This window comes from Chiloscyllium punctatum, chromosome 22 (assembly GCF_047496795.1).
Source record: "Chiloscyllium punctatum isolate Juve2018m chromosome 22, sChiPun1.3, whole genome shotgun sequence".
Taxonomy (NCBI): Eukaryota; Metazoa; Chordata; class Chondrichthyes; order Orectolobiformes; family Hemiscylliidae; genus Chiloscyllium; species Chiloscyllium punctatum.
In genome coordinates this window covers 39,779,095-39,788,287 of record NC_092760.1, presented here as the reverse complement: position 1 = coordinate 39,788,287, position 9,193 = coordinate 39,779,095, and positions in this window count along the sequence as shown.

Genomic DNA, 9,193 nt, shown 5'->3' with positions numbered 1-9,193 from the left:
TGACCAGAGTGACCTGTGATTAAACGTGCAAGTGATATTAATTGTGAGGCTAGGACTGTACTTGATGGAATTTTTGTGGAATTTGTACATCCTAAGTCCAGGCTTATCCTGGAGACCAAAGTGGTGAGGCTGAGACTGTCTGTCACACGCTGGTATCACCTGGGACCTGTTCAAACTGGTTGAGAATTCAGTCAGAACATTTCGTTACAGCCTTTGGGGAGGGGTATTCAGTCATTGGGAACACCTTTGCCTGACACATCGTGCAGTATGGTGCATGAAGTGTAACAGGATCCTAAATTCCCATGGGACCAAAAGAATACCCTCCTTAATATCTAGGGGGATTTGGCTGCTCCTTAATTTCTGGTTGTACTTCAATTCTCACACTCCTGGCCTTTAGCCACACAGACCTAGAGTCTGTCCTTAGAGTGCACTTAAGCCTGTCCAAGATGGCTATTAACTGGTCCAGTGGCTTGGCTAGGAGCAGGTTGGACTGCCCACCCTCCCTTTGTAGCTACATCCATGCCCTGATATCTCTGCCGGGGATCACGTCAGTTCCACAAATACAGTTGAGACCTCCCGTGACTGATGAGCGTAGGGCAGGGAAAGGCCGGACCTCATTATCACACCCAGAAATTAAATTTTAATTTAAATGAGTAAATTTACTTCGGAGTTTGGTTTGCTTTTGTTAGACAGGTCAGTAGCAAAAATGCAAACAGGTTGAAACTGTGTTTTTTATTTTAGGAGTTACCTTTGTAATATGCATCTGTGTAAAAACAAATGCTTCCAAAACTATGCAAAGATTGGCTCCAGTTCCATCCTTTACCAAGCTTTCTGACCCGTATACCTGTAACTTGGTCTATGGAACTTCCAGGCTCTCACTTCTCTTCCAAAGTTTTCACTATTCATAAGAACAACTCCTTTATTGTCCCCAACTGACCTTTTTTTTTCCTACTGAGATTTTACTTTTTCTATGTTTCAAGTCTGGTCCTATTTCCCTTTCTGTATCCTGTCAGTCTTCCTACATACATCCTCTTGCATAATTTCCGAAACATTTATTCCTCCCGGCCAATGTGAACATCCTAAGGCATTTGAAGCATTAGAATTCCTGCGTCACAGGCACTGTACATCATTGGTCTCAGGTGCACCTGAACCAAATAGGGTTGGTTTAAAATGTAACATAGTGACCAATATAGTTTCAACTGCAGCTGCAGGTTAAAGTCCTACATGAAACAAAATTCTCGCTACTGTCTGTTGCCAGATTGTTTTGGTATGCAATCCCTTCATTTTTTGTGCTGTGCACATACATTATTTAGCCCAGAACTAGCCTGTCTAATATCTTTCAGCTTGCTGTACTGCTTAGTGACAGTATTATTGGTTAGAATTTCAATGTCAGTTTAGTGAATATCTGCTGGAAAGACCCAGAGAAGGCAGGTCAGCTAATCAGCATGTTCTCATTTCAAGGTTTCTGCACACACTAGTTGCTCCAAGATAGGGAAGTGAGATGAGGTCGATCAGGTCACCTGCAATGAGCATGCACCCTGTACAGGTCTAGGCTCAATTACCTTCACTGGGCACTTGGGGAAGCACAGGTGAAGGCAGGATAATTTAAGTGTTACTGGAATGGAACTGTTGAATCTTCTTTTCTCTCCAACAAATGCTGCTGGATCTGCTGAGTTTCTTAAACATATTCTGGTTCTGTTTGTTCCAGTCCTTCAGAATCATCAGCTCTTTATTTTACTTCCAATAAAATGACCAAAGTTCAGTGAAATGGTTTATTATTTCTTGACTTTTGCATCACTGAAACAGGCTTGTGTATGTGTCTGTGTGCATGTGTGTGTGGGGCGGTGGGGGGGGGGGGGGGGTGTCTGTGTGTGTGTGTAGCTGTGTGAATGAGTGAGAGAGTGTCTATTGTGCCTGTGTCTGTTGGGAACTACCATGCATGAGCCATTGGAGATTAGTCAGGATTGGGAGCTAATTGGAATGTTAGGGACATTTGTAGTATTTCCATCACCTTAGGTCAGGGTTATACAAGCTAATGGTAAGAATCACAATTGCTGTTTTCCTGGTTTTTGTGGAAGAGCTAAACTGAAATTCCTGATGAAGGACTTATGCCCGAAATGTCGACTTTATTGCTCTTCAGATGCCGCCCGATCTTCTGTGCTTTTCCAGCGCAACCCTTTTTGACTCTGATAAGGCTACAGAATAAAGAACAAAGACTAAAGAGCAATACAGCACAGGAAATGGCTCTTCGGCCCTCCAAGCCTGCACTAACACATTTTGCCCTTCCATACTAAAATTGTCTTCACTTACAGGATCCAGATCCCTCTATTCCTTTCCTAATCATGTATTCATCCAGGTGCTTCTTGAAAGCTGCTATTGTATCTGTTTCCACCACCTCCTCTGGCTACGCATTCCAAGCACCCATCCCCCTTTGTGTGAAACATATGCCTAGCCCCATCGCTTTTAAACATCCCCTTGAACATGTGTCCCCTGGTAATTGACATCTCCATCCTGGGAAAAAGCCTCATACTTTCCACTCTATCTATGCCATTCACAATCTTATAAACATCTATCAGGTCCACCCTCAACCTCCTGCATTCCAAGAAAACAAACCCAGTCTCTCCAGTCTTTTTTCATAGTTAAAACCCCCCATACTAGACAATATCCTGGTGAACCTTTTCTGTACCCTCTCCAAAGCATCCACATCCTTCTGGTAGTGCAGTGACCAGAAATATATGCAATATTCCAAGTGTGGCCTATCTAAAGTTCTATAAAGCTGCAGCATAACTTGTCCATCCTTATACTCAAAGCCCCTTCCACTGAAGGCAAGCATGCCATAAAGCCTTTTTACAACTTTAGCTACCTGCGCTGCAACCTTCAGAGATCTGTAGACCTGCACATCCAGATCTCTCAGTATATCAATACTCCTAAGGGTTCTGCCATTCACTGTACAATTTCCACCTACACTTGACCTTCCAAAATGCATACCTCACATTTGTCCAGATTAAGCTCCGCCTGCCATTTTTCTGCCCATGCCTCCAACTGATCTATATCCCTCAGTATCTCTGACAATCCTCCTCACTATCCCCAACTCCACCAATCTTTGTATCGTCCACAAACTCGCTAATTAGATCAGCTACATTTTCCTCCGAATCATTTATATAGAGCATGATCAGCAGAGGACACAGCACTGATCCCTATGGAACATCACTAGTCACAGACCTTCATTCTAAAAAGAATCCTTCCACCGCTACCCTCTGTCTTCTGTGGCTACGCCAGTTCTGTATTCATCTTGCCAGCTCACCCCTTATACCATGTGACTTCACCTTTTGAACCCAGTCTGCCATGAGAACCCTTGTCAAAGGCTTTACTGAAGTCCATGTAGACAACAATGAACCACTTTTCCCTCATCAACCATCTTTGTCATCTCCTCTATCAAGTTACTGAGCCAAGACCAACCCCGCACAAAACCATGCTTTCTATCGCTAATCAGTCTATTTGCTTTGAAGTGCTTATTGATCTTGTCCCTGAGAATCTTTCCCAAAACTTTACCTACCACTGATGTGGTGCTTACAGGTTTGTAATTACCTGGATATTCTTCGGTCCAACAAGTCCACACCGACCCGCCGAAGCGTAACCCACCCATACTCCTACATTTACCCCTTACCTAATACTACGGGCAATTTAGCATGGCCAATTCATCTGACCTGCACATCTTTGGACTATGGGAGGAAACCGGAGCACCCGGAGGAAACCCACGCAGACACGGGGAGAACGTGCAAACGGGAATTGAACCCGGGTCTCTGGCGCTGTGAGACAGCAGTGCTAACCACTGTGCCACCGTGCTGCCCACAAATGATGGGACAGCATTAGCTATTCTCCAGTCCTCTGGGACCTAACCTGTGGCCAAAGAGGATACAAAGATGTCTGCCAATGCTCCAGAAGATGTCCTAATTCCTTTCAGAACAGTAAGCAATGAAATTCTAAATAAAATGTGTCTGTTCAGGGCTTGAAAATGTACTAGAAATAGATCCATGTGCTAATAGAAATGCCTTGCATTATAAGACCAGAATAAATAGGCCCCTTGAACCTACTCCACCATTCAAAAAGATTGAGGTTCATCAGACACTCCTTGTGTACATATTTTTGCCCTTTCTCTATAACCCTTGATTCCTCTACAAATCAAGAATATATCTAACTCAGCCTTATATAAACAAGCACTACTCCTCTCTGTATTTTTAGGTTTGTTTGTTAAGGTGCACCTCCTGGGGAAGAAGTTTCAGTAAACATTAACTGTTTCACTAGATGACATACGTGATACACAATATAACATCCCAATCTATCAAGAGCTTTTATTGAAATCACTGTCAACAGCGAGACAACAGATACTAAATGTATTGGGCACGCATATAGGGTGAAATTAGTGTTACTGTTTGCACGTGAAACCTCTTATTGATAGGCTGGAACGTTCAAACTCATTGTATGCATGGTGATTTATTAAATGTTCTGCAATATAAACTGATCCAACAACACTTGTAAATTGCTGGGAGATACTGTTTACTGTTGGTACTGGAACAACACTACATTTGACAGTCAGACAAAACCTGGACCTCAAACAAAAGCCAGTTCAAATCAAGCATCCTTTTAAATTAAGAAACCAACCTGAAAAGGCAAAGGCCATTCAGCAGATCAAGACCAACAGAGGATAGAGTGGGAGAGGATTACAAAGTAAATCAGAATATAGATAATATGAAGTGTAGGTTACAGATTGCTTCAGCGATTTTTGACATCCTGTGAAAGAATGAATTGGAATAGGCAACAACGTGACAAGCTTGATTTGAACATAATGAAGATCGTGAAAAGGAAAAGTACATAAGGAGCTGCACTTGACCCTTAGGAGAACAAGAAAGAAACATTCAAAAATGAGAATGGGAATGAGATGTGGTCAATTCAACAAGCCTTTTCTTCTACCATGTTTGGGAATACGACAGAGGTTGTTAGACCTTATTGGAGAGCTACAAGAAGGAAATAGAGACAAAAGTTTTAACTCTCTCTAATGTGCCTTCTCTACTATGAACTGTCTTTTTTAACCTCTTTCTCCAGTTTAGGCCTGTTCATGTTGACTTTTTCACTGTAAATAAGAACAACGGCTTCCCTTCTCCTAATCCCCTGAAGATTTAGCCTGCTATTTCACCCTTCCTTAGCCCCAAATTCACAGACTCTCTCGTGTTCCTCCTTTGTCTCTCCATATGCCTTCTCCAAATTTATTTCCTCTCTCTGTTGCACCTCCTGCTTTTTTGACCTTATTTCTGCCAAACTCCTGACTACCCAGCTTCCCTGGTTCATCTGCTGTAGCTGATATTGTTAACGACCCTCCCTGCCTCTAACTATCTCTAATCCAGCAACTGTCTGAGTTATCTGCAAACCTGCAGCTCTGGCCTCTTCTGTATCTCTGATTGAAATCATTGCATTAAGGGCAGCTCTGCTTTCAGCTTCGTAGCTCAGGAGCTTCATCCCCAAACCTCTCCACTTTTCTCTCCTTCTAAAGTTGCCCTATGTATTTCGGTATTAAATATTGTTTGCAATGCTCCTGTAAAGTGTGTTACAGAGGGGGCGAGATAATGAACAAATTTCCCCTTTATTTATCTCTTTGCTGACTGCAACAGAGACTGTTTTAACACCTTGATGCTGCAACTTTAAAGACAAGCTTTAGGCAGGTTTATATTTAAGTATAAATGCTTCTTTCTTACAGCTCCCAAAATGTGTCTATAACAAACATTAACTCCTCTCATTCTGAATATACACACAAGGCAAGATGATTTCAAAAGATGAAACATGAACATAATGATTTAAAACACTAAAGGGGCTATTTTAATTTGTCCTTCATTGGAAGTTGAAATGTTGCATGTCTGAAGAATCTTTGCTTGTTGTACTGAAGAAAAATGATGGTCAGAGGTTTCTGGTGATAGACTCACAATGGTTTACCCCAATCAATAGCAGGCTTGTGGTTTTCTACTCGAAGCTGGTTGAGCTCTTGTGGTGAGGAGATATACTCCAACAGATAAAATTAATTGGTCTACATTCTGTGCCTATGGTGACCTTTGAGACAGGATACTCCCTTGTGCCAGTAGAGAAATGGTTTTCTTCTAGTTTTCATATCCCAGACTGACTCCCTCGATGTCCTTTTGGATTGATAAAATATTGACTATCTCCTCCCAGTTAAAGTCATCTTGATGTATTTCATTGTCCACCCAATTGATTTGTGACAGATGTGATTGACATATCATGGGAAATGTTGAAATCCTATTAACATTCCAGCTATGATAGGTCTCCTAATTTATTTTACCAGAAAATCCATCTACACAGAGCCAGTAAATAAAACAAGTATTGTTACTTTAAAAATCTTTAACTGAAATGAGAATGGTGGTCATCAATATCTGGCAAGGCCATTTACAATTTATTAATTTTTCAGTTAGCCCCTGTCTGTACAAAATCTACAAAAGGAGTAACTGAATTCACTGGAGTTTATTTTATGAAGGTGTCCTTATTTCAAGCCACTTTTAAAACTAAATGGTCCATTTTCAATTGACTTTATGGGCATGTGACAGGGCAGGAACTGTCTTGGGATGTTTTAACTTGTTAAGAACAATTTATAAATGCAAGTTATTAATGATTAGACTGATTATTGCACAGAATTATACAAAACATAATTAGGAATAAATGAAAGTTCTTTTGTGGTGCTGTAGTAGTGTCCCTACCCCTGGTTTGGGAGGCCTCAGTTCAAGTCTCACCTGCTCCACAGGTATGTAATAATATCTCTGAACAGGTTGATTAGAAAAATAGGTTTTTTTTAAATTAAAGGAAATGGCCATTCATTTACACATAGAGCCAGTGAAAGAGATAGTGTGCTATGAGGGAATTAAATATCCAATTCCTTGATTTCCTCTCTTGAAGTCAAACATTCTTGTTTAGTTATATTTCCACAAGCACCCAGTCAGTTAATGTGGAACTAAGTCAAGCCACAAGGCATTTGAATGTGAATAACATGTCCTGTTAGGGTTTTTGCTTGCCTCCACCACACTCTGTAAATCTGATGAGGATTAAAATGAAAACATGGAAGCTGAAGAAGCCTTTGCTCTGTTCCAATTCTTGACTGACCAATAATAATTCTAGGGTTAGACTGAGGCCTATTTCTATTGTTAGATGAATTTTGCTGACTTTCCAGTCACGCATTTTCTGATATCAGTGATAGGCTAATTAATTATGAATCTAATAGCTGTCAAAATATCACAAGGAACTACACTATTCATGATGAAGACTTCACTTACAATATTAGGACTAATATAATTTCTGAAGTTATTCAAAATGATAAATTCTATGAAGAAGTGTTTCATCAAATGTAAGTGAATGTAAAATTTGTGTTTATTGCACAAGAAAATGTCAAAACTTTCCTTTCACCTTGATTTTTCAGGTGGTGAATAAAACTTAATGCCATTTCAGAGCTATCAATCACCTTTATTTCACTAGCTTTACAGCAGATCTTTGTGTGACTTTTAGAACTGAATATACAACTTTTGGTGATGGTGTGTTTGCTTCATAGCTTGCAAGAGCAATGCACATATTATGTCCAAAGCAATTAACAACAATGACCTCAGATTCTCAACATTCAATGCAGTTTGCATAGTTTCTGTAATAAATATAACATAGTTCAGGTTTTGCTTTTGTGTGCTGATAATCTTCTCCCTCATCCCTCTCCCTTATCCTTTTCCTCTGTGTAGTGTTCATATTTTCTTTGTTTGATAATGTGAGACTTTTCGTCATTGATGTTCACTATGCTTGATTGGTTAAGCCTGATGTGGACTTGGGAAGAAGGATACAGACTGTAGAAAGAGACAGCAGCTAGAGTTGAAGCACAGGATTCTAAAGCACTGTAAATAAAAGCTGTTACACACACAGAAACTGGTGTCATCTCTACATTAAAATATACAAATCTCTCTCCTGTCACATTGCCAGAGAAGGATCAGATTGAGAGAGGTCATGGAAAGCTTTTGTGTTCAGGCTTCAGGACAACAGAGAAAACCTTTATTTAACTCACAAATTGGAATTGCATTGCCCACCTCCAGATGTTTCCTCTGATGACAACAAAGTACCTTCCTCACATGAGGTTGACAAGAAAGGTGGGAATAGAGAATCTGGAAGGGTCTTCTGGTGCACTGGTCCCAACTTCAAAGACAGCAGGTATGAGTTCAAATGGTACTTGCTCCAGAGGTGTGTAATAACATCAGGGTACAGCTTGATTAACAATATCGAGGGTATTGGTGAGTTGTCCAGCTCAAGCTGCTTAGCTCATCACTGCTGCTGTGGATCTGCAGCTCAGACTCCAAAGTAACCAAACATTGATAGCAATGGGTTGGATCAGGGATTCTGAGGGTATTTACCAAGTCAAGTCACAAGTCAGACAAAAATTGATTTGAGTCAGATTTGAATCCAAGCCACTGCCTCCAGCCAACAACTCTAATGGACACGGTCATTTCCTCATCCAAAAACTACATGTGTTCTTTTTTCAGTAAGGCTCACTGGATGATGATGAGGAGCAGGATCTTTTGCTGATGCTCCCCATTGCAACCTAGGAACCAAACCACAAAATGCACTGTAACTACTGTGGCTCTGACTGAGGTCATTGATTAGGCATATACAGGGAAGTTACGCATTTCCTTTACTAGCTCATTCATTGAGGAAACAAAGAACTGAATCAATGATGGTCGATGAATCACATAGGGAAATGCTGGGTGTGGTGTATTGGTAATTTAATATTTGAGCTGGAGTTATCAGATGGTGTAGTTATTAAATCGTGTACCATTGGCTTTATTTGTGATGGGATTTTCCTGTGATTACTGACAGCTTTTCAGTTGCTGTGCACCAAGAGCCAAGTATTTATATCATATCTTTAAATAACAGTTAATAGGTTGAGCAACCATCTGTCATCCCTGGGCAGATAGGAAATGGATTATCAGGTATGGTAATAAGTATTTCCTAAAGCCAAGGTTAGTTCACCTTCCCAGTCAATTGTTAACACTAGGATAGTTTTATTTTATAAAGCACCTGGTTTGCCTCTTCCTCCAATTTGTCAAGCGAAGAATCAAGTTTTTCGGACACAATGTATAATCAGTCAGTGATCAGGGTAACATACCCC